The sequence below is a fragment of the Podarcis filfolensis genome (genome assembly GCF_964270895.1).
Source record: "Podarcis filfolensis genome assembly, chromosome: 17".
Taxonomy (NCBI): Eukaryota; Metazoa; Chordata; class Lepidosauria; order Squamata; family Lacertidae; genus Podarcis; species Podarcis filfolensis.
Window position 1 is genome coordinate 29,935,425 of NC_139621.1, and position 26,827 is coordinate 29,962,251.

General features: G+C 42.8%; 1 protein-coding gene across 13 annotated transcripts in view; it reads left to right on the forward strand.

Annotated features, from left to right (window-relative positions):
• Positions 1-26,827, forward strand: part of NRG1 (neuregulin 1) — a 503,801-nt gene that overhangs the window by 209,218 nt on the left and 267,756 nt on the right. The gene's annotated exons all lie outside the window — the stretch shown is intronic.

Below are 26,827 nucleotides of genomic sequence, written 5' to 3' on the forward strand. Positions count from 1 at the left end.
GTTAATTTTTTCCTTCCAATGTTCCAACCAGTGCCAGATTCTTCTTAAGTAATTCCCTCTGGCCAGTTGCACTCCAGAGCATAACTTACTAGTTGTTCTATTCTGTCCTAAACACTATGAATGTGCTGTTAGTTTCTCTACTGGTGTCTGGATGAAGTTTCAAGCTGTTGGGGCACCTTCTTCCTTCTCCACATATATATGCCTGTTTCATAAGCATATGATGTTCCAGAATGGCAGCACATCCATTTTATGTCATTGTTTGTGGTTTTGAGTAGCGCACACAGCCTCATTGGGCATCTCCCTTTGGATGGTGCTAATTGTTCATCACTTGTCACTTTCTCATATGGCATGGTGGGAGGGTGATGACAGACATATCCCACAGGTCATACACAGGAGCAAGCTTGTCTTGCACACTGGGAGTTCAACACTGAAGCCAGCCATCAAATCTGTGATCCTTTTGAAGGGGCCACGGCACTGTGTTCAGGAAGTGTTGAGGGCAACTCTCAGGAACATATTTTGCAAAGGAGAAAAGTGGTAATCTGGAATGTGAATCACATATGACTACCTGCTGAAGTGAGCGCTCATTGCTTACAAAAACATTTGGAGTCTTGTAAGTGTAATTAGTAATTTGTTCCAAATTACAGCTGTCATAGTTATGCCGATTGACAAGGAAGGTCCTCACTGAGGGAATTTCTTATTTTTTTTATATAAAAAAAAATCTAGCTTGTAAAGTTGTTTTAAAGGAAACCTTTTGGGGTACTGTTGACTCCCGATATCATTCGTGGTGGCATCAAGAGAAGTGAGGGATTTGTTTGCTTTCGGAATGAACAAAGTGTTCTTCTCTCTCTCGCTCTCTGTGCCCCTTTCTCACGTGAGATAGTCTAACTGGGGCATATGTCTGTGTAGATATTTATAAGACTTTACTCCCTGGCTAGGCTGCTGCTTCTGCCAGCAACTGAAGCTGCAGATCTGCCCCCATATGCATGGAGAGTGGAGTCTGGAATGGCTCCCACCTGAACACAGTAAACCACTATTGTCCCTTCCCTCTTTGCCTATCCAGCGTGTAACTGCTCTTCGGAGTGGACTGTGTCACTCAGCAGCATTCAGGTTAGAGCCTCCTGCCTTGTCTTAAAATACCACAATGAATGATCTCCCTCAAGTTCCCATGCATGATTCTCTGCTCATTTGCTGGAAGTAGCCTGCAGACCAGAGGTCTGGAATGGCAAACTGGACAGTAGGACAAGAGATGGGCTTGGCTGGACTGACCAGCATGTTCAGAAAAGCAAGAATTTGCTTCTGGGGGTGGGACAGAACGAGTACACAGGTTGTTGTATTAGACAGTGTTTGAGGACTTATGAAATGCTCCATAGAACTGCCTTGTCAGATAATGGAAGCGGGTACCATATGGTTTTAGGATAGTTTATTATACTAATAATTTTGAATCAACAATGAACTCCAAATGCAGTTTTCATATTCAAGACTGGGTCCAGCAAGGAGCTGGACTATTGATTTTTCCCTTTAAAATATACTTCACAAATGTCTTGGTCAATAAGTTGGAGCCTGTCAATGGTACTAGGCTTTTGTAAATTTATGTATATACTCATTTTCCTAGAAAATCAGGAATATTTTAGGTTGGCTGAAGGCAAAATGCTGCTGAGAGCAGAAGTATGAAACTTAGGTAGATCAGGAACAGTGACGATTCCCTCCAGGTCCTTCCTAACCACCAGGCCATCAGTAATTGCTTGACAACACCTCTCATAAGGCCGTCTATACAAAAAGAAGAGGGAAATATTTTTAAATAAAAAAATAAGAGTTTAAGGATATGTGAACACAGTACTCTACATGTTTCTCCTGTGCACATTCCCTGAAATAGATATGAACCAGGCATTCCATACTCCTGCTCATTCATTTCAATGAGGTCTGCAGTTCCCTGGTGCATTGGTTCTTAGCACATTGGTCTACAATCTCCCCACCCCTTCAAACAAGTTTGAGTGTTAGGGTGTACAGCAAAAAACATCTATCGTAGCCAAAGAGCAAGCAGCTATACTGTCTGTATTTGAAGTGTTACTTTAATAGTCAATATTAGGGCTGTCGGTCAATTAAATAATTTTTCATTAATTTTTCATTAGTTAATTTTTCATTAATTGCTTGGGGCAGAGGAAGCATGAGAACTTAAGAGAACGCTTTGGGGGCAATGTATAAGGTGCATTATACAATGCAAATTTTAAAATATGATTTTTTAAAAATGAACTTTTCTTACAAAGAAGAGATTTTGTGATGAAACCATTAGAATATCACCAGAACAGAGAAGTTGCATTTGATATGGAGTAATTGCAACAAAGTTTCTTATGTTAAAAAATAAAGTTCCCTATCATCTGCTGTAAGAAGGTTTGCCCGAACTGAACTGCAGAAAATCTGATTTTATTTAGTCATCATCACTATTGGCCTTAATTGGGCATCATCATATTGTCTAATAACTTTTAATTAATTTAAATTATGTTCATATCCCAAAATAGCATGATGATGCTTTATCAGCAGCTTTAGCAGAAAACAGGTTTCCTGGCACTTAAATTGGTACTCTCATGTGCTCAGATTTACTCAGCAGGGAACAATTAGATTCAATTAAACATTCATTATATATTAGGTGATGAAAAACAGAGGCATGTTTTGTTGCTGCAAGTTCAGAGAGGTGAATGCTCCACTGTTTCAAATGGGAAGGCTGTATGTGTGAGGTCTCAAAATGCAGTATCTTTTTAAGTCATGAGTTTCTGGAGCTCCTCAGGAGGGGTTCCACAATATTAGCCAAATCAGAGACTTAATCGACTGGATTCAGTTCCAGAGCAATTTGCTGCTTGTCGCTAGTCTAGGCCCAACCCTGCTTTGGTAGCAGATAGCCATAGGGAAGAAGAATAGGAGTCTTGCTTTAGGGAAAATAGGCATGGCAGCAAGGAGAGAGAGCCTGTTTGCATCTTCAAATAGCTCGGTCAGTAGAGCATGAGACTCTAAATCTCAAGATTGTGGGGTTGAGCGCCCCACATCGGGCAGAAAGACTCCTGCATTGTAGAGGGTTGGACTAGATGACCCTCGTGGTAACTTCCAGCTTTACAATTCTAGGATTCTACTTTTCTTAGTAAAGGTAAAGGGACCCCTGACCGTTAGGTCCAGTCGTGCCCGACTCTGGGGTTGTGTCACTCATCTCGCTTTATTGGCCAAGGGAGCCAGCATACAGCTTCCGGGTCATGTGGCCAGCATGACTAAGCTGCTTCTGGCGAACCAGAGCAGCGCACGGAAAAGCTGTTTACCTTCTCGCTGGAGTGGTACCTATTTATCTACTTGCACTTTGATGTGCTTTCGAACTGCTAGCTTGGCAGGAGCAGGGACCGAGCAATGGGATCTCACCCCGTCGTGGGGATTCGAACTGCCCTAGGCTCTGTGGTTTAGACCACAGTGCCACCCGTGTCCCTCTACTTTTCTTAGCTTCACTTAAAAGGACCATGATTAAAACACTCTAATGCTGCTATTTATTTATTTCAACAATATTTGCATCTGTTTGCTTAGTTACCTTCATTGCCTTTGGCTGTTTGCACAGTATACCTTTAAAGTGCATTCAAAACACATTCTTGCCCTCAAATAATTCTGGGCACTGTAGTTTCTTAAGGGTTGCTGGGAATTGCAACTCTGTGCGGGGTAAATTACAGTGCCCAGAAAAAAAATGTGTTTCTAATGTGGCGTGGTGTGTATTTTGTATTTTACAGTGATACATAAAGCAGTTACATTCTGACAAGTTGAAGAAGTGTACATTATTTAAAACTCCAGGTGTTTTGACGAGTTCTCGTTACACTCTTGACCAAAAGTCAGAAAGAAGAGGCAGCCGCAAGCAAAGGATGTAAAGAGTTCTTAGGGCTACTTACAGCCACTGCTGTTACCTTTTCTCTAACCCATTGGTTGTAGAAATTCTGTTTCTCAGTGGGCAAGACAGGAACTCCTCACACATTTGAATCTACTCTTTGCTTTGTTAGTGCTGCACAGGATCCTGGTGTAAAGAAATAAATAAGGTTTAAAAACTGTAGCCCTACAAATTCCAATTTGTTGTTGCTGTTTAGTCGTTTAGTCATGTCCGACTCTTCGTGACCCCATGGACCAGAGCACGCCAGGCACTTCTGTCTTCCTCTGCCTCCCGCAGTTTGGTCAAACTCATGCTGGTAGCTTCGAGAACACTGTCCAACCATCTCGTCCTCTGTCGTCCCCTTCTCCTTGTGCCCTCCATCTTTCCCAACATCAGGGTCTTTTCCAGGGAGTCTTCTCTTCTCATGAGGTGGCCAGAGTATTGGAGCCTCAGCTTCAGGATCTGTCCTTCCAGTGAGCGCTCAGGGCTGACTTCCTTAAGAATGGATACGTTTGATCTTCTTGCATTCCATGGGACTCTCAAGAGTCTCCTCCAGCACCATAATTCAAAAGCATCAATTCTTCGGCGATCAGCCTTCTTTATGGTCCAAATTCCAATAGTCAACACCTATCCTTGTTGACAATATTCTGCTGTAAAAGGAAACCCAAAATATTCTTCTTAAATAGTAATGGATACAGAGAAAAAAGGGAGTTGCTAGCCATATTATAAAATAGCCTTTAAACGAGAGCAGGATGCTGTTTTGTGTTTGTTTGTTTTTTAGTCCTACTGACAGATTGCTAAAACACTGGGTTATCCATTATTCTTACTGTGATCCTGTCAGAGCACCAAGACGGAGTGTGGCATGTCAGTCTCAGTGGGCAGCTATGGTAACCACATCCTCAATGGTGCTTGCCAAAAGCTGGGTTAGAGGGTAAGGAAATATCTTCACAATGCAGGGGCACTGATGGTGTACCCACACAATTAGATGAAGCACACTTCAACCATATTTTACTTTTATACACCCCCTCCTGCCAACCCTTCATAGCACTATATGCCCTCTTCTTCTTTTTTGCAGGGGTATATGCTGAAGATACAGCTTCAGTTTGGAGAAATAACTTTGCCCCCCTGTCCCCTAAAGCATGACTGTGTGGATGCTGGAAGCACAGGAAAGGAAAGGCCCCATCTGGTCAGGGGCACAGAATTCAGCTTCCAGACAATCCCAACTTTTCTAGCCCTTGTGGCATATGTTTGAAAGAAACTCGTCATTGCTGACTAAATAAGCACTAGCCTATATATGCCTGTATGGGAGCTGATGAAGCACAAAATGGCTTAGTGATGCTGCTCTTACCTCGAAGACGGAAAGGCAGAACAGTGGTACAGTGATACCTCGGGTTACATATGCTTCAGGTTACAGGCGCTTCAGGTTACAGACTCCGCTAACCCAGAAATAGTACCTCAGGTTAAGAACTTTGCTTCAGGATGAGAACATAAATCGTGCTCCGGCGGCATGGCAGCAGTGGGAGGCCCCATTAGCTAAAGTGGTGCTTCAGGTTAAGAACAGTTTCAGGTTAAGAACGGACCTCTGGAACGAATTAAGTTCTTAACCTGAGGTACCACTGTATAATGATTTTATATATATATATTTTAAAAAAGAAACTTGAATCCAAACTGAGATAAAATATTGCTGGTAGTTTCTTTAAAAAGTGTTATTCACGCCGCTCTGCAATAGACACATGACAGCTGAATACAATAAAGGTAAAGGGACCCCTGACCATTAGGTCCAGTCATGACCGACTCTGGGGTTGCAGCGCTCATCTCACTTTATTGGCTGAGGGAGCCTGCATACAGCTTCTGGGTCATGTGGCCAGCATGACTAAGCCACTTCTGGCGAACCAGAGCAGTGCACGGAAACGCCGTTTACCTTCCCGCCGGAGTGGTACCTATTTATCTACTTGCACTTGACGTGCTTTCGAACTGCTAGGTGGGCAGGAGCAGGGACCGAGCAATGGGCGCTCAGAATACAATACATGCAATAAAATTCAGTTATCATGAAAGGGCAATGGCTAAAATTCATTCTCCCAGAACCCATTTCTGTCTCTGTTCAAAAATATTTGGCAACCTAGGACTTTATCTCTCCCTGAATTGCAACAGATAACCCCACAATGCTCTGCCTCCTCCCTCTCCTTACTACATCAGCACAGCACCTTTAACCTGGGAGGGTCTCTCAACAGCTATCAATTCTTCCTTAGCTTGAAAAGATCTAGTTCTTTTCAGCCAGTCTCTTCAGGTTGCATTGACTTCTTAGAATCTTCTCATTCAGAACTTCAGATGCAAATTTTTAAAACGATTCTAATGCTCTGGGAAGCCCCGTTTAATTAGGGACCTCATCCTGGCTACACTTGAGGGGAGCCACCTGTTACAATCTTCCATAACATTCTGCCAGCAGCTGTGGGGCCTAGATTCTTTATAGCCATTTGTGTCAAGGAGAAAGCTACTAGTATGATCTGCATGAATTTTATACTTTCTGCTGGTGTAAGATTACTGACTACACCAGGTGCAGAGCAGTGGAAGCTCAAATTGTATTTTCCCCCTTCTTTTGTTCCACAGCAGCTGTAAGCCCTGAACTAATGGCATCTTCCTGTTGTGTTCTGAAGCAGTGGGGGGCAGTGTTGGCCTGTAGTATGAATATTATATTTGTGCATTCCCAGTAATAGAATTTCAGAAATATATAGCATTGGGCTTTTCTCAGGATGCACAGGTTTATAAACCTGAAATGCATAGTGCATTGTGTTGATGGGACCCTGGGGCTACTGTTTGCTGTTCTAAACTATCTGAGCACCTTATTATCTGCATATGAACTGACCAACCTGCAGTCCAAGGCCTGAACTGCATGTAGCCCCATCTTGCTTGTTTCCCCCTTGTTTTTTTTCCAGTTTTGTTATTCGGTGTAGTCACTGAATCTGCGGTCTGGAGCAGAAGACCTGCACAGGAATTAAAGGAAGTGGGGTTTTTTTACCCTTTTCCTCATGCTATGTTTCTGTTTGAAGTTGGATCCCAAGCTGCTTTTTACCCTTGCTGGGGGAAATACACAAGTATCTGTATTGTTTCCCCAGTGGAGTTAAGAAACCCCTTGGAGTGGGGAGTCAACTCTCCGTGTAGGGGTAGGGGGGGGGACTATCAGTGGAATAATCACCAGAGGGTGGGGGAAATTAAGAAGTCCTTTGCTGCTGCTGTTATTTGCTTTGAATTGCAACTTCAACAATTGCACGGTATACCAACAATTGCACGGTATACAGAAAAGAAGGCCCAGAAAAAGAATCGCAGATAAGGAGAGAGGGGAAAGGGCAATAGCTCTGAGGTAGCGTATATAGCTTACACGCAGGAGGTCTCAGTTTCGATCCCCGGGATCTCCAAGTAGATTTGAGAATGTCCACTGACAAAGAACGTCCAGTGTCTAAGAATGTCCACTGTCTCAAACCCTGAAGAGCCACTGTGTAGACTATTCTGAACAAGACAGACCCGTGGTCTGACTTAGTAGAAAACGGCTTCCTAACAACACTGAATCTTTGGTTTTGCTCTCAGGTGGCTTCCTGGGCATCTGTTAAAAGGGCAGAGCCTGTTTGGTGCCTGCTTGATCTCAGTTTTGTGGTAGAGACTTTGGAAGCCTAGTGACACTGGGGCCTCTTTAAAGTACAATGTACAATGGTACCTCGGGTTATAGATGCTTCTGGTCAGGTTACAGACTCCGCTAACCCAGAAATAGTACCTCGGGTTAAGAACTTTGCTTCCGGATGAGAACAGAAATCACGAGGCGGTGGCGCTGCGGCAGCAGGAGGCCCCATTAGCTAAAGTGGTACCTCAGGTTAAGAACAGTTTCAGGTTAAGAATGGACCTCCAGAATGAATTAAGTTCTTAACCCGAGGTACCACTGTATTGCAACCTTTTCCCCCAGCCTTTTATCTCTACTGCTAACCCTGACACCCAGAAATGTTGTAAGTGATTTCTCGCCCCCACAGCACGAAGATAAGGGGAATCATTTTAGCTACAAACTTTCTGCAAGTTAGGCTGCCATTAAAGCATTCTCTGTCTTTTATTTCTATGCCAGGAAAAGCTTCATCAGCTCCCCCCCCCCGCCCCCTACCCCACATCACAGAAAAGGGCTGGTAAATAAAAGTTGGCAACCTTCTGTTTACACCACTGTAGGCAGAGGAGTGAAGGTTCCTGTGAATCACTGTGGTATCAAGACATATCTAGAAGCACCTTAGGCTGTCATATAAATCTCACTGAGCTCAATGAGGCCTCCACAGCTGCTGTTGTTGCTGCTGCTGCTGCTGCTTTGGGTGAAGGAAGTAGGAAACTTTGAAGATGGGTACTGGACCTTTGGGGAGCAATTTAGATTCTGTCATGCTCTGAGTTAGGTGCATCAGGATCCAAAAAAGGCTTGGAATTGAGGTTGGGTTTGTTGTTGTTTCAAAGCAGCCACAAGCTATTTCCAGGGCGTGGGTGAGGGGGAATAGCTTGTTTTTTCCACAACCCAATTCCACGCCTGACTGGAATTCACCCACCACTAATCCCTAGTTGGAGGATAGAGTGGAAGTTGCAGTGTGTTTTCAGTCGGGAGTCCTAGGGTTCTGAGAAGAATTGGCAATCTCTTCCTATGCACGAAGTGGCAAAAGACGATTAATGCAAACGACTTCCTACTTGTGTGAAAGGCCCTTTCCACATCATGTTTTGTCCTTCTGTGCTCTAACTGTACACAAAATGAGGCCAGAGAGGTGTAACCCTGTGCCACATTCCCTGACATCAGAGTATCTGTCTCCCTGTTGGGTATTTATATATTGTTGTAGCTGTGCGTGGAATTAGTGTGAGTCTAGATCTAGCAGCATGGTCCGAGGCAGAATAGGATTTGGTATATGTCTGTATATCTCCCCCCCCACCCCTGTTTCTTGGATAAACTTCTGCCAGCATACGCCTGACATTATGGCTGTATGTTATCACTGGCAGAAAAATATCTCAAGGTGTGCCAACGGAAGGGGCTTTAACGAAATTCTAAAGCTGCAGGGTTTGATTAAGCCCTCAGTAAATTATAAGAATTAGAGCAATAATAATTTTCATTACTGGGTTCGGCATTCAATATCTGGAGGGAACAGTAAGGGCACGAACATAGAAACGTAAGGCTACATTTTCCTTCTTGCATCCAAGAGGGCTGCTGTTTTAATAGAAATCAGAACTTTCGTTGCATATTGTGATTGAATTAAATTGTATAGTGACAAGAGTCAATTCACCCTACGTTTTGCTATTTCTCCGGCTGCAGTGATGCATGGCTCATTTGAATGAAAGCAAAGTTAATTTTTCAGTTTACAAAGAGAGCAGTTCTGTGCCATTCTTGTTTCCCTGACAACACTTGCTCTAATATTCAGCACTGTCCTAATATTTTTGATATTATAGTGCAGGGATGTGGCAAACACAGCACCGGAGGATTCTGAACAGCAATGCCGGGTAGCAGAGGGAGGGGAGGCAATTTTCCTGCAGGGTTCAACGAAACAGCTTCACACACACATACCTTACACAAGTGCACGCACACACACACCAGAAAAGCTGAAAGGAATGGGGTGAGATGGAAAATAAAAATATTGGACAAGCCTGGGTGAGCAGAGATTTCCAAAAATATCCTCCCACCAGTCGGACTGCAGATGCACCACTGTTTATCAGAAGATCAGGCCATCTGCTATAGTGTTTCCCTGGAAAATCCTAGCAGTGCCCCTCCCTCTGTCTTTGCCAACCTTCCCTTGCTATCAATGACTGCCCTCCTATGCACAGACTGTGTAAGTTAAAAGAAAGAATTTCCCGATGATGTCAGTGCTGTTCTCTTGCAGGGAATCCCTGAGCAGGGTGGAAAAAAATGTTTCTCGAGAAAAGCCAGTCTCTCCTCTCATATAAGGAAGGAAACCTCTGGCCATAAAGAATTATTATGGTGTAGGAGATAGGGCACTGCTACAGTCCACATAATGCACCTCTTAATGGGTTCTTCTCAAAATTGTTTTTCGGAACAACACCCCCCCCCCCAGAAAAAAACCACCCTGATACAGCTGTCTGTTAAAGATTGCTAGCCAGCCGTGGCAGCTCTGCAGCAGATTACCGCTGGGAGCATTCCTTAATCCACATGCTATTACAGGATCAAAGCGAGTGTAATGAAAAATTGAAAGATTTTGTAGACCCTCCGATAGCAAGCCTGCACCACTCTTTTATAATGAGTGGTATTTTCCTCCCTGAGTTGTCCAAAGGAAATCAACAGACTGCACAAAGGGGCAGAACTGAGTGTGCCTCATCGGCATAGGTGTTCTGCAATTTTATAGAATAGATTATACAATATATTGGTATAAATAACTTGTAGATTTATCTTTTTCTTTATTGGAAATTTCTGCTCCTGCGTGCATAAAATGTTATGAAAGTTCCATTCTTTCTGTGAGTGAGGTAGTAACAGACTGAGAGTATATATATATCTGTATTTGTTGGATATGTGTGTATTTTGTAAGAATTAATATCTAGGATACCACAAAATAGTTTGGAGGAAAGGAGGGCAAATGATTATCTCTATTTCATAAGTACATAGGAGGAGCCTAGTGGATCAGGGCAAAGACTCATCTAGTCTAGCATCCTGTTCTCACAGTGGGTTACCCTGTGGGAAACCGTCAAGCATGAACAAAGCACAAGAGCATTCTCCCTTCCTGTGGTTTCCAGCAACTGGTATTCAGAAACATTGCTTCCATTCGTGGAGTCAGAGCTGCTGCTGCTGCTGCTTCTTCTTCTTCTTCTTTTTCGGTGATTACTCATAGCCAAGTAAATTTGTCCTCCAAAACCGGGTTTTAGCAATGAGTCCATAAGTGACTGTGGAGGCCAATTCTGGATCCACACATTCTTCCATAGTGGGGACATAGGTTTCCAGGTGGGAGTTGATCACGGTGAGGGTTTGCCAAGTGTGCCTTCCTCTTAGCGCGTTTCTCCCTTTCGTCCTGAGTTTGAGTGTCATCAAAGCCCATGACACCTTTGGTGAAGGCTGTTCTCCAGTTGGAGCGCTCGCAGGCCAGTGTTTCCCAATTGTCAGTGTCTATACTACTTTTTTTTAAGATTTGCCTTGAGAGAGTCTTCAAACCTCTTTTGTTGACCTCCAACATTACGCTTTCCATTTTTAAGTTCGGAATAGAGTAGTTGCTTTGGAAGATGATCCTCAGGCATCAGCACAACATGACCAGTCCAAAGAAGTTGATGTTGAAGAATCATTGCTTCGACACTGGTGATCTTTGCTTCTTCCAGTACACTGGCATTAGTTCCCATAGCCACTGCGACTAGTAGTCACTGCTGGCCTTATCCTCCATCAATTTGTCCAGTCTTCTTTTAAAGCCATCCAATTTGGTGGCCATCAATGCCTCCATCAATGCCTCACCTTGCCAACAAAGGTCCGTATAGCTAAAGCCATGGTTTCCCCAGTAGTGATGTATGGAAGTGAGAGCTGGACCATAAAGAAGGCTGATTGCCGAAGAATAGATGCTTTTGAATTATGGTGCTGGAGGAGACTCTTGAGAGTCCCATGGACTGCAAAAAGATCAAACGTATCCATTCTTAAGCCCTGAGTGCTCACTAGAAGGACAGATCCTGAAGCTGAGGCTCCAATACTCTGGCTACCTCATGAGAAGAGAAGACTCCCTGGAAAAGACCCTGATGTTGGGAAAGATGGAGGGCACAAGGAGAAGGGGATGACAGAGGACGAGATGGTTGGACAGTGTTCTCGAAGCTACCAGCATGAGTTTGACCAAACTGCGGGAGGCAGTGGAAGACAGGAGTGCCTGGCGTGCTCTGGTCCAGGGGGTCACGAAGAGTCGGACACGACTAAATGACTAAACAACAACAACAACTATGTGCTGTGTGAAGAAGTACTCTCATTTATATGTCCTGAATTTTCCAACTTTCTGCTTCATTGGATGTCTGCAAGCTTTAGCGTTATGAGAGAGGGAGGAAAAAACTTTCTACTATACACTTTCTCCGTGCTATTCATGACTTCATAAACTTCTACCATGTCACCTTTTTTGTAAAATAAAAAGTCCCAAACACTGCAATGTTTCCACAGAAAGGAGTTGCTTCGTTCCCTTGATCATTTCCTTACATAATAAATGGGAGAGAGACTTTTTTGATTTTAATCTGAGCATAGTTTCCCTTAGAAATAATACAAAACAGAGAGGGATAGGATTTCTTTTACACGGCACTGTCCTATTCTTCTGCCTGGCGTGCTCTGGTCCATGGGGTCACGAAGAGTCGGACACGACTAAACGACTAAACAACAACAACATCCTATTCTTCTCTCCAGTTTACCTTGCCAAGCAGCGCAGGAGACCGATAAGATCTTGAGTGGCCACCAAAAACGATGGAGTGGATTGTTCTAATATGGGGAATACTTTAAGATCACATCAGAATGGCTTGGCTGGGTTAGACTGAAAGTCCCATCTAGTTCAGCAATTGTGTTATCAACATCAGGCAGGCAGATGCATCTGGAAGCTCCCAAGCCAGACACGAAAGTGATACTCTTTTGTGTGTGTGTGTGTGTGTGTGTGTGTGTGTGCGTTTTCTTATTCCCCCACACCCACCATAGCATCTGGTGGTACATTGAGGTGGTGCTGTCAAAATCTGGCCTCCCGTTTGTTGGATGTTTGCTTCCTCTGTGAAAGAGGCGTCTATTTTTCTGCCCCTTATTCCCAGGGGACTTGAGAATTTCTTTAGTGTTTGGGTAGGTGCAGGGTTTTGAGTTGAGCTAAGGTGGCCATAGACAGGGCTGGCCCACCCATGAGGCAAGGTGAGGCGACTGCCTCGGGCAGCAGATCTGGCCTCCAAAGAACACATTTGCTTGCTGTGGCATGCTCCTTGGACAGCAAATCGGTGGCCTCCTCAGTAGCCCCTCCCCATACTGCCTTTACAGAGCCTCTCAGCAAATAGGAGGCGCTGCCAGTCTCCTCCCATTCCTAGGGATGCAATGGCGAGGGCTGCCCTCTGGGGTCTCCTGGGGTCTGCACTCACCCAGCATGATTCAGAGAAGGCCAGCCCACCACTCCTCTGACAGCCTGGCCTCCCCTGATCGTCTCCCTCTTGCTCCTAATGTAGATCTTCACTCACTCCTTCCTGGGTGCCATTTTGTGGTTCGTCTCAGGTGCCCAACTGTCTTGTGCCAGCCCTGGAGTTGATGAGTGTGTTTTTCTTGTAGCAAACATGTCCACAGTACTCTGAAGCCTCTTTGGCTCCTTATTATTCCTGATCTGAAAAAGCCCCATGGGAGAAGCCACCTCATGATAGTCTTTAAGCATGGGCACATGTGAAGGTTGCAGAGTGCAGACCACTGGGAACATTATTGGCAGAATGAAAAAAAGACCTTCCAAAACCCAAAAGTAAGGCATGAGAATTTCAACCCCCCCCCCCAACTCTCTCCCCTATGATAATTTTCAAATGGAGTATCGTTTCCCATTAATTGATGGAGTATAGTTGGAGGTGGGCGGATTTTTTTGGCACAGCACTAATTGAACCACGCCATATCGTTTTGTGTACTTCTGATTTAGCGCAGAATGTCTGGATTTGGAAGAGGTTCTATTCCAGAATTCTGGAGCGGAAAGAAAAAGCACTACATGCTGAAAGAACAGCAGGCATTCAATTCAAGATTCATGTTCACTGTGTACGTGTGGCATTCTTTGTGGAGGGAGAAAAAGCAGGCAGGTCACCACAAGTTCAGGAAGTCCCAGTTCCTTGCAGCAGGCTCAGAATCAGTAAAAAGGAATATGTGCAGGGGAAGGGGGAAGGGAGCCATGTCAGTAAGCATTTTTCTGCCATTTAGCTCAAAACCTCATTCTCTGGACTCAAGATTTAGAAATTCTAAGATCAGGATAACTATGCAAAAAAATAAATTTCACCGCTATCTCTGCTAGCAATCATGTTTGCTATTGTTATTACAGCACTTTTCATTGTAGAATATGTATCTTTTCCAATTTTAGCACATCCACAGATTTAATATTATTTTTGGCAGTGGTAAAGATTCTTACATCATTCCATTATCTACATAAGTAATGTAGAAGATGAGGTGTTTCCAGAAACTATTATTGTCAACAGCAGAACTCCTTAACTTACAATCAACAATAATCAGGATTTTTTTCCCTTTTGTGAACAAGATATCTGCATTCTTAAACATCCCTTCATCATTATTCCACTTAAGGAACCTAGCAAAACAGCACAAGCTTGAAATGTGTACATCTGGATTCATTTAGTCACTTGAGCATAAAACTTATATGTGGAATGAGCATATGCCAATACAAAGAGAACAATTAATAACTCAGTGCCACTTCTTTTAAAAAAAGGAACTGATTGATCTACTGCTTCAGGATTTAGGGCTCTCTTGTGGATCTACACTGGCTTATGTCCAGATTCCACCAAATATTTTCAGAGCTGTCTTGATCAATTAATGGGTAGACAAGTATTCAATGCGTTCTGCAGGTGCATATTCTGTTAACATAAATGAAACTTCATTATGGTATAAAGTACATACAGTTGCTTATCATTCAACTCAGAAAGTAGTAGTAGTAGTAGTAGTAGTAGTAGTAGTAGTAGTAATATATTATTATTATTATTATTATGGGAGTTCTGTTTCACAATAGGCCAGGAGGCATGAAGTGGCAGCATATTCTGCTTTACAAAGGACTGTCCTCTATTTGAAGGTGTCCTGTGTTTGAGGGCTTTCCAGTCCCAAGTCTGGTTTAAATATAAAAAAACCATAACATGGAGATAAGGAGCCCTGAAGTCCTTTATCAACAGTGAGCAGCATATGATCAGCCAATGTGCTGCCATCTGCCTTATTGCAGGGCAGATATGAGGGTAAACCGTATGCAGAGCGAGTCTGCCCCTGCGGCCTGATAGAGGTGAAAACCATCTCTCATGTCTTGCTCTCAGGTCATTTTTATGAGGATATAGGCTCACCCCTGTTATACAGAAAATTCCAAGTGGGTCTGAACCTCAATGCTTAAAATCCCTGATAGAGGATAAGGATCCAGAGATCACACTAAGGGTGGCCAAATTTTGCACAGCTGCCGTAAAACTCAGGGAACAAGCTGTGCTATTACAAAGGCCTCAGATGTAAACCCTAGATAATATTTTAGAGACTGAGACCTAAACCACATTTCTCACAGCTGTCATATTCATATTGTTTGTTATTATATTTGATTGTTAAGTAAAGGTAAAGGTAAAGGGACCTCTGACCATTAGGTCCAGTCGTGACTGACTCTGGGGTTGCGGTGCTCATCTCGCTTTATTAGCCGAGGGAGCCGGCGTACAGCTTCCGGGTCATGTGGCCAGCATGACTAAGCCGCTTCTGACGAACCAGAGCAGCACATGGAAACACCGTTTACCTTCCCGCCGGAGTGGTACCTATTTATCTACTTGCACTTTGACATGCTTTCAAACTGCTAGGTTGGCAGGAGCAGGGACCGAGCAACGGGAGCTCACCCCGTTGTGGGGATTCGAACGGCCGACCTTCTGATCGGCAAGTCCTAGGCTCTGTGGTTTAACCCACAGCGCCACCCGCGCCCCTTCTATTTGATTGTTAATTCAAACTTAATTCTATTGTGTTTTATGTTCACTTAGTATGGTATGTGAATCTGGTCTGGGACTGTAATAAATTTCATTTCATTCATTTCGTATGATCAGCAGAACAAGAAGGCACACCAGCACCTGATGTCTTTCCCTCTGTGGTGAGATTGTTATATTATAGTAACCATTTCTAAATTTGCCTCATACATTTAAATCACCATGTGAAAATGTTATGTAAATTGATAACATCTCTTCCTTTTTTTATGGCGACACGAAGGCCATTTTTGGCAATGCGTAACTCCGATGCATCCCAGTGGCAAATGGCACAGTGGCCAGGCCTTAAGGATGAAGCTTACAAGCTGTTTCCTGTCTCCCGTCTATGCCAGCAGCTCATTCAAAAGGGCAGATTTCATAGGGAAGGGGGGAAATGTCAAGCAGAACTGGTTGTCAGCATTGTTGGCAAACCCATTAAGAGCCAGGTCCAGATTTCAGAGGGGGTTTGAACTTCGTTTGTAGTGGGACCAGGATTTTTGGGGTCTCCATCCCAAACTGGGTTTGGTAATTAAGTCTTCCAGTGTGGAATTAACCCCACTAGCTAGCTGTTCTACCACAGAACCATACGTATATGTATGGGCAGTAGCCACATATGTATTAAGGATCTGAGAAACTCAGAGGAGGAATTCAGTTGCTTTGACATTCCCCATTTCTCATCCTTGATTAACAGGGGGAAAGCATTGGCCAATTTGAATTTTTCCAGCCTCATCATGGAAATACTTCCTCACCTTTTCAGTTTACTCTTGGTTGAAGATGTTGCGCGCACACACAACATCACACAAATCTTCATATGTGAGCTGCTCCGAAGGTTTTGTGTTTATTAGCTTCATATTTAGCTAGACAGGCACCCTCTTCTCATATCTTTCTGATCAGAGCAAGGAGTCTTGTTTCTTTGGAAAGCCACTGGATGGTGTGCTTACCATTCCCTTGGAAATAAATCCCACTGGAACCTCTTTCCCAATGAGTGACTTCAGACTATAGCAAAGGAGTGTCATTTAATCACATTCAAAGACAGACAGAAGCGGATAAATGTAGCTTGTACTTGGGGCTGTAGGAAAAAGAAGAAGAGAGCCTTCCCTTTTTAGCCATATTCAAATTGCAATGGTTTATACTTCAATCTTCTATTGATATGCTGGAATTAGTTTAATTCTGAAACTAGTTTAGAAAAGTGTGATTGGGGGAAAAAGCTTGCTAGACTAGAAGAAATTCTTAGTTTGTCTGTAAAACACTCAGGAAGCAAGCATTCTGTTCTACCACGATGCATTATAGATCTATTGATCAAGGCAAGCCCTGAATAATAATAATAATAATAATAATAATAATAATAATAATAATAATAATAATAATAATAATAATTTATTTATACACCGCCCATCTGGCTGGGCTTCCCCAGCCACTCTGGGCGGCTTCCAAAAAAATATTAAAATACTGTAATACATCAAACATTAAAAGCTTCCCTAAACAGGGCTGCCTTCAGATGTCTTCTAAAAGTCTGGTAGTTGTTGTTCTCTTTGACATCTGGTGGGAGAGCGTTCCACAGGGAGGGCGCCACTACCGAGAAGGCCCTTTGCCTGGTTCTCTGTAACTTGGCTTCTCGCAGTGAGGGAACCGCCAGAAGGCCCTCAGTGCTGGACTTCAGTGTCCAGGTAGAACAATGGGGGTGGAGACGCTCCTTCAGATATACTGGACCGAGGCCATTTAGGGCTTTAAAGGTCAGCACCAACACTTTGAATTGTGCTCGGAAACGTACTGGGAGCCAATGTAGGTCTTTCATATGATTATGATTATGATTATCATATGATATGATTATCTCGTAGCAGATGATGTCTCTACAACCTGTGACCTAAAAGCAGCCTGCTAACCATAGAGCCTGCTAGGTGTCTGGCAACCACCACCAGCCTTTGCAGTCCCAGGCAGCTGTGGAAATACAACTGACCTTGGTGAGCTGCTGTATATGCCTGGTGGGCTGCATTTGGTCTTGTGAATCACCAATTGTGCGGGTCTGCAGTAGTTGGCAAGTATTAGGATGTTCCGTCCCCATATTGTCTGAAATCATTGACATCCACAAGGATAATTGTCCACAGTGATAGGCATCCTTTCAACTACAGTACGGTGGAACCTCGGGTTGTGAACGTGATCCGTGTGGGAGGCATGTTCACAACCTGCAGCGCTGCGTCTTTGCATGTGTGGGATACAATTCGGCCCTTCTGCGCATGTACAAAGCGCGATTTAGTGCTTCTGCGCATGAGCGAGTGCTGAAACCCGGAAGTAACCCGTTCCGGTACTTCCGGGTTTCGGCGCGTCTGTAACCTGGAAATGCATAACCCGAAGTGTCTGTAACCCGAGGTACCACTGTACTTATTTCAGTCCATAAAAGGACTCCCAGGTGAATTTAGACTCACAGTGGGAAATAATCAACTTGAGGCAGAAGATGCACTGCCTCATTATTAATGAATCTCCACCACAGAGATAAGCATAATAAAATCATTCTGCTCAGTAGAACGCTTTGGATGTAATACGAATTGTCACGGAGACCACCCCTGGAAGTGAGGTTTCCTTCCTCCTTTCTAATGTCTTTCCCACTCATTCAGGCTGTTATTTTCTTAATCTCCGTGTCAATGCCAGTTTGGATCAGTGAAATCTTGAGTCATTAGCATTCCTCCTCTCAAAGAATGACTCAGGCTAAATAAACTGGCAACAGTACATGTCAGGGCCCTCTTCGCCTCTTGGTTCCGGCCCTGCATTGTTCGTCCAGGAATGAAATTCCAACCCACAGCATTCCTTAAAAGCAAACTTTAAATTTGGTGTCTGTTAGGTGTTTCAACAAATTGTTTGGTAGTGTAATAGGTCAATGCTGGAATGGAACCCAGTACAGACTTGCAGTGCATGTCAGAGTGACATAATTGCATAATGAACATGATCAGATACAAAAGGATTGAAAAGGTAAAACCTGAGGGGGAAAGCATCATGTTATTTAAAACTGCTTATTGGTTTCTTTCCGCCATCAATCGTTCTCCTTTGGAAAGGTTTTTACAGTATCTGGTGAAATAAAATAATACATGGAACTTGAATATCTGCACAGGGGTTGGTTATTGGCAAACCTCCCACCCCAAGGAAATGTCACCCGGCTTCTCCAGATACCAAGGCCCTTTCTCTGTCACCTTTATGTAGCTTGAAATACTTTTGGGGTGTGGGGTAGGAAGAGGCATTGAGACACAAGTGGGCAAGAAACCTTCCTGTAACTGGAAGCGTATGTAACCTGAAGCGTATGTAACCCAAGGTACCACTGTATTTACCCTTTATTCTAGATGGGAAGAGATGAGGAACCTGAGTTTGTCAACAGCCCATCAGGGGAAGCGATTAGCTTTGAAAATAGACCATAGTAGAACTAACTAGCTGTCGAGTAGCATTCTTAAAAAATACCAGGTATATTCAGAACAAAATAATGGACGGACTCCCATCTTGTATTTGTTGGTGCTACTGCTAGCAGGTCTGAGAGAGAGGAGGTGTAGAACAGAACAAAGCATAAACCAGATGAGATTTGGCTGGCATGGCAATAGTCTACTTCTGACAGAGCTGTATATATGGCTTCAGCCCTATAAAGACCATTTTTCTACTCTATGTTCCTTGTTTACTAATCCCACCTGTATGCCATGTTCAGGTTGCAAGATCACGTACACACAGTTGTTTTTCGTGGTTACTGCAGTGCAAAATCATTTAAGCTGGAAGTTTGCCAAAGCTCAAAGATCCACTGGTACTGCCATTTGGTGGTTAAGTTTAAGTAGTCGGGTATTATTTTAAGTTACTATATTTCACTTCTTTGTAGTTTAATTGTTATTGCTAATATTATATCACTTGCATTGGACTTTTGGGACAGGGGAAGACAGAAGTTAAAACCGGTGTATAATTAAATACAGTTTTGTGGCTTTCTGAATTTGAGGCTTGAAAATCCATATGAGATTACAGTCTGACATCCCAAATAGATTTTGTGAAACCCCAATAGACACGGTGATCTCATTAGTGATGGTAATATTCGTTCGTACGAAAGGAAGTTAATACAAAATGAAATAAATGGTTCTTCAATTCATCTATCAGGTCCTGTCAATTATTGACTCCCACTGCATGCCAGCTGTCAGATACTATCAAATGTTGATTGCTACATGCCTGATACTGTCAAATGTTGTTGTTTACTGCATGTTGGCTGTCAGATACTGTCGAATCTTGATTACTAATGTACGTCAGCTGTCAAAGGTTATCAAATACTGACTTCTACATGCCAGAGACTGTCCAGTACTGAATCCTTTTACATCCCAGCTATCAAATGCTGGCTGTTTTCTTCTAGAAACTATACTGTACTAAAAGCCACTGCATCCTGCCTGTCAGCGCAATGTCCATTACCGACTGCCACTGCATCTTCTGATGTCAAATGCTTGACAGAAAACATTCAATGAATATTCAAATCTCAAATATTCACACTTCAGGAGCATGTTCTTTGGCACAGTTTTGTGGAGCAGATTGTTTCAACTATAGCCCCATGTTATACAGGGAGTCTGAAAAGGCGAACCTGCAAATTTTAAGACAAAAACTCCTCCCATCCACAAAACATTGCTTTGGCCTCCAGAAATCTGTACCAAGCAAACCTGGCTCTGGATATAATACTGTACTGAGCCACATGTTGTCGTCTTCTCTTTTCCTTGTCCTGCTACTTGGCTATAAATTAGCTCCTGAACTTTAGACGCAGTTGCTAACAGCAAAAAAGCAAGTTGCAACACTCAGATGGGCTCCATTTCCAGTTCTTTGCCCTGACTTGATGAGATGAGTGATGCTGGGTCTTCATTGTCATGGTTTGAGTCTTTATACCAAGGTGTGGCTCCTACGTCTGCCTAAACTTGCTCTGGGGAAGTCTATATTGCTACAACTTCAGTACCACCTCTGCATTCTGGGTTTTTTTGCTTTAAAGGGAGTGGCAGACCAAGAACGGCGGGGGGGGGGGGAGGAAGAAGGGGAGCATACCAACGAAACAAGGAAAAGCAAATAGCATTAGGAAACAGAAGGCAGTATTTTACATTTCATGGCTGAAAGCTAGATATAGATCTGAAGCCCGATTATTGTGTCATATATTAAAATGACAGCCTCTGCCAACCATTTATCACATTCTTATCACACGTTTCTTCTTAATTATCCCATATGATAAGCATTTTGCAGACAAGTGTTAGAGGCGAAGGGTATATGACTATATATCTCACGTTATTTTTATATTGCTCTCTCAAGTGGCTTGAGTATATTCACGTTGGATATGAATGAGATCATTTTTAAATACATGCCCTTGGGCATATCCTGTCTCCAGCAGGTAAGGGTAAGGAAAGCGAGTGAGATCAGATACTATGGAACACAAGGAGTCATCATGCCAGTGAGTGCAATACAGGGATGGGTTTTTTGCCATAGCAACATTTCCATGGTCTTGTAAACTTAGGAAACCATGGATCTTGCCTCTGGGACTCTAGCAGAAGGACCTGCATGCCAGGAGAGGGAGTTGCTGGCCTACCTCTGCTGTGGTTCAGTGCTTCCACTGCAGATGGCCAAAGAGGGGTATTGCACCTACCAGCTTAGAGTAGGTCAAGTAACACTGACTGCTGTTGACTCTGGCCTGACTCCCCTTTATGAGCATCTTTCCCCTTGGATACAGACTAAATTGGTCTTGGACTTCCCATCCCAGCTTATCTACTTGCCTCCAGGCCACCAGCCCTGATACATAGGAACATTTGTTTATGTGTTAGGGTACCTGAATGTGCCCGGTTCATTTGTGCGATGGTTATAATGTAATAATCTTGTTCTGTGTGCAAACTTCACTGCAATTGCATTTGATGAAAATAATCCAGTGTGTGTGACAGGTAACTGACAGATTGAGAGGAACGTGACGGTTGTGTTGTGGTATCTGTGATGAAAAAATATGCTCCTGGAAATACCATAGGGAAACCAATATATTTTTCAAGCTGTATGAAATATTCTAAAACTCTTAAATGAGCACAGAAAGGCATATGTTTTCTCCAGTGCCACGCTGTTCTCCAGTGCCACTGGTGGCTGTTTTTAATGTGGTTGAAGTCCTGCCATGTGGTTTTTGTCCTGCTAAATATTCCCAATCTAGACTACTACATTTCAAAACTTCTACCTTCAGGTAAGCCTTTCCACATCAGTTTTTCTGTGGGCACTAGCACAAAGGGGCTTCCACGGGCAGCAAAAATAAGGAGTACCACTGGTGAGTATGGTCACACACAAAAACCCCTTAGGTCTGTCTATCTACATATTGAAAGTACTATTTAGAATGTGTCCAATACCCTTTTGCAGCTGGTCAGTGCAAGAGGAGATTGATAACAGTAGACAGACTATCTTTTAGGCATTTCATCTGCCCCTGCCAATCTTTTCATTGAGGGAACCCTAGAGTTCCTAGAAACAACACTGGATTAGGGTAACTACTTTGAGCTCATCCAAGAAAATAACAGTGAAATCCTATACATGAAGACTCGGATGTAAGACCCATGGAGTTGTATGGGGTAAGTGGGTATATGTTTTCAGCTTAAGTCACACACTGAGGCTCTCATTTCAATGTCAGCTTTATACAAGTTTGGAACATTCTGGAGATGTTTAACATCCAACGTTAACAAAAACCAACTTTCATATTTATGTTTTAAGCCATGTAGCTTGGTACTGAGGTTTTAATCAACCAAGGTTTACACAGCATAGACCCTCTGAAATTAACGGACCTAACCTGGTCATGTTCATTAATTTCAGTGATTCATCTTTTGAGTAAAATTTAGTTGAATACCACCCACAGATTCAAGAGGCAGTTTTTAAATACACAGGGAATGAATATCCACTATACGCAACTCTTAAAGTTGCTGTGTTTATGCATGTTTAATACTTAAATATGCACGCACAGAAGAGCAACGTCTCCACATTTTAAGAACATTTAAAAAACATGGGTGAGCTCCCCCTCTCTGGCATGCTCATACTTAAAAAAAAATCTTTTTGGAAATAGAATTGACTGGAAGCTGCTGCCGTGCAAGTCTAGTTAATTTCATCACTCTTGTACAAGAGAACAAGGGAAAGTGGTTGCAAATACGTTTTTTTCTTTTTCACAAAGACTTTCCCCCTTTTCTCTTCCATTTGAAATTACTGTTACTGGCTCAGGACTAGGGTCGTGGTAGCAGCAGCAGAGAAGTCTCTTCCATTGCTTTATGGCATTGGTGACTAACCTTATTTGGCCTGAGGGCAACATTCACCCTTGGCCAACCCTCCAGAGACTGCATGCCAGGAGTGAGTGCAACCAGATGCAGGTGTGGCAACCCTACATTCTCACATGCACATGCGCACACACATAAACATGCACAGGAGGCACATGGGTGAGCGCACACACAGAGAGAGTCCCTCCTCCTCATGCCAATCAGGAGAGGAGTGGTTTTTATTGTCCCTTCACTGCTCCTCATATTATCAGTTTGGTGACCAGGGATGGGATTATTTGCATTCCCCAACAAGACACTGGACTTTGCCTACCCCAGTGTTGTGTGTCTACTTTTTTTAAAAAAGGTGCTGCTGCCAGCGAAATTGATGGGATCTTTGAGGAAGCGGAAAAACTTGCTTGGGGACCAAATGACCCCCCCCCCCCAAAAAACTGGGGGTTAGTCTTCCTTGTTTTATGAAAATGAATATCTGTACCAGAACCTTTAAAGATAACTACATCATGTATAATAACTCTTACACATCTGTTCCATGAATCTTCAAACTTCAAAGCCTGCGCAAGATATTTTGCAGCCTAAGGCGGAACAGCAATTGTCACCTTCGTCCTGCAAATCAAGGCACGTTGTACCCAACCTGGTAACTCCCATTATTTGACCATTGACCTTATGCTGGATGGGGCTGGAGGTCAACAGGTTATAGGAGGCTGCATTAAACATTGTGGAAGGAAAGGGAACTGGAAACACAGGGATATCATTTTCAGGGGCAATCATGGCTTCTTTGTTATATATAGTTCTACATGAGAGGTGCCAACTTTTAAACAGTCCCTGTAGCAATGCCTGAGTTTAAAATTCAACTTATCTTAAAAGTAGCAGGATCACTGAAAGCTGTTGCATTGTTTAAAATTGTATTTCCCATTTGATAGATCCAGTATCTCTTATCCATACAGTTTGTTTCCCATACCCCAGTTTGTTATTATCCTAATAATAATCTTCGTGAGAAAGGTTAAGCAGAACCCAGTGATCTTCCTGGCCGAGTGAGGATTTTCGCCCAGTTCCCCCACTACCCACTACACCACTTTGAGTATGCTGAATATACTTTCATTACTTTGTTTATCTGAACTGTGCGGACTACCACAGATTGAAGTTATCGTTCCTATTTTTTGTGGATTTTCTCAAAATGACTTTAAGCCTTGGGCTGAAGCGTAGCTGTGCTCAGTTGGTTCCTGCCAGGTAATAGAACTAGTCTAGTTTAAAGAAGCTCAAGAGAAAAGGGGACCTATAGTATTCACAAATATCACTGCTGCCACCCCAAATCTGACAGTGTCACTTTCTTCCACCTTAACATTTTAAGCTGTTAAAGATTAACTAAAAAGTTGGACATTAAATGCCGACAAAGGCAATTGGCTTCACTGTTTTGGCTTTGCCGAAAGGCCTGGGACATTGCTTCTCTTCCATATGGACTCAGAACTCTATTAATGACACCAGCTATTTGTCAGTGTGTCAGAAGGGAACAGCCAAGCTGAGAATATTTTATATGGCAATAGGGAAATAAGTGGGAAGAAAGCTTATTTGTTGGGCTACTGGCAAGAATATCATATTGTTTCATTCTCCCCTTTTCCCCAAGCAGTAGGATGTTCCAGGGTAGCATTACGGGATCAGTTTCCTTGTGAAGCGACATAATACACTGGGTATGTGGTGCTTTTGTAATACATGTTTATTTACAAATATACGGGCTGAAGCAGGAAGGAAGCGAGAAGGCACAGGTTGCAGGCACTGCTGGCTCCCCCTATCATCAGTCCAGCACCAAAGATCATAAAAGTCAAGCCAGAAATGTCCGAGTCATATTTTCTAGCCAGCTGCAAACACAAAACTATTTTCTCTTTCTCTTAGGCCAAATGCATACTACTGCTCCTTTCAGCCTGCAGAGGGGTGGCGTCTAGGTGCCTTCCACACTGGGCAACATAATTCTTTGAGGGAGGAAATGTGCTTACTCTCTTGCTAAATTTCTCGTGCCATTAAGAGGGATTACTTTATTAGCTTTGTGTGTTTCACATTCTGGAAATCTTATATTGGGCCTTACAAACTTCTTTGTATTGAAATCACAGCTAAGCGACAGAGTTCCAGCCAGCAATTCTCTCTCAAGCTTGGTCCAATCTCATTTGTAAAATGGGAATAAAATTATCCAGGCTGCCAATAAGAATAAGAATTTTTTAAAAAATCCACCCTAAACCTAAGAAACAGAGTGAACTATACAAAATAGGTAGATCTGCATTGTGCTTTGTCCCCAAATACATTTTTAATTTATTTTTTAAAAAACTGTGTAGAGCTTACATACTGACCCTAGACATCGTTAACAAAATTCCCTTTATAGAACAGATCTATGGTGTGGTTTCATCAGAAGACTATTGAAACATCAGTTCCCAAATGGTGGGTTAACTGTGTGTTTGCTTCCTTTCTGTTGCCATTAAATTCTTTTAAACACAATAACTCAATTATTTTCTTGGGCTTTCTGCCTATGTGCAAGCTTTCTGCTTTAAGGAAGATATGTTCTCTTGGAATTTGGCTCTATAAGACATTTCAAGTTAAGTCCTGTAAAAGAAATTGAGGATTAAATAATGGGAAGCATTAGGAACAGGGATGGAAAGCTGGGGATCTTTACCCGCAGGCCAAGGTTCCTTTCTCATCCAATGACTCTGGTTTTGCTGGACCACGTCTAACAAAGGTACCTGTATGCTACAATGATGACTTGTACCCTTAGTATTTGACTCCCTAGAAGTTTGACAGTACTGTACTCCAATCTCAATGCTCACTGTTTTATGGGAGATTCCATTACAGCCCACAAGATGTCACTGTGCAAAAGTAAAATCTGAAATGAAGCAAAATGTTATTATCGATAATTACCTATCATTTTTTTTTCCTCCTTACCCTTCATGAGAACTCTGGAGATTTTCGCAGCTATAATCAGAGGGAGAGAGGGGTGAGGTAATGTGGAAATTAGATGCACTGGATTAATTCAGGGCTTTCAGGGGGGGGTTTGGCATTTAATTGCATATGTTTAGCACACAGTTAATTGTATGTACTTCATAAAGTATGATATAAAAAATAGGGGGGTCCTTTGGGGATGTCGGATAGACACAAACGTGACACGGTTACTATGAATTAGGCCTAGCACAACAAAAATTAATTCATTTAAAACATAATAATTAGTATTGTGAGAAAATAAATTGTCAGAGAAATGCATGCAGCTACAAGGAGCAATTAACAACAGATACCATAATTAAAACAAGCAGAACTAAGTACTGCATATCTATTAAGTACAATAGTTACAGCAAAGCATATGATTATGTTCTCGGTTGCATTGTTTGAAATGCAGATATGAATAAGAACCCCCCGCCAAAATCAAAGCACTGGAACAATTTATGGAAATCCACACAGCAAAAATTATATTTAATATTCCATTTCTATATGTAACCTGACAGTTCAATAAGAAGTATATCATGAAAACTAACAAAGGGTACTTTATGCTGGTATTACTCTAAATCCTTTTTTTAAAAAAAGTGCTTCCTCATTGTAAGTATATTGTAGGCCACTCCATGGAGACATGAACAGTTGCTAGGAAAGTGCAAATAAGACTGCTGTCCTGGGAGCCATATTTAGCCAGTGATTTTTCTGAGCATAGAGATGCAGTATGAACTTGGCTTTTACTTATGTAAGGTAAAGGTAAAGGAACCCTGGACGGTTAAGTCCAGTCAAAGGTAACTATGGGGTTGCGGCGCTCATCTCGCTTTCAGGCTGAGGGAGCCAGCGTTTGTCCACAGACAGCTTTCTGGGTCATGTGGCCAGCATGACTAAACCGCTTCTGGCACAATGGGACACCGTGACGGAAACCAGAGCACACGAAAGCTTTCCAGGTCATGTGGCCAGCATGACTAAACCGCTTCTGGCACAACGGGACACCATGACGGAAACCAGAGCACACGAAAACGCCATTTACCTTCCCGTCGCAGTGGTACCTATTTATCTACTTGCATTGGCGTGC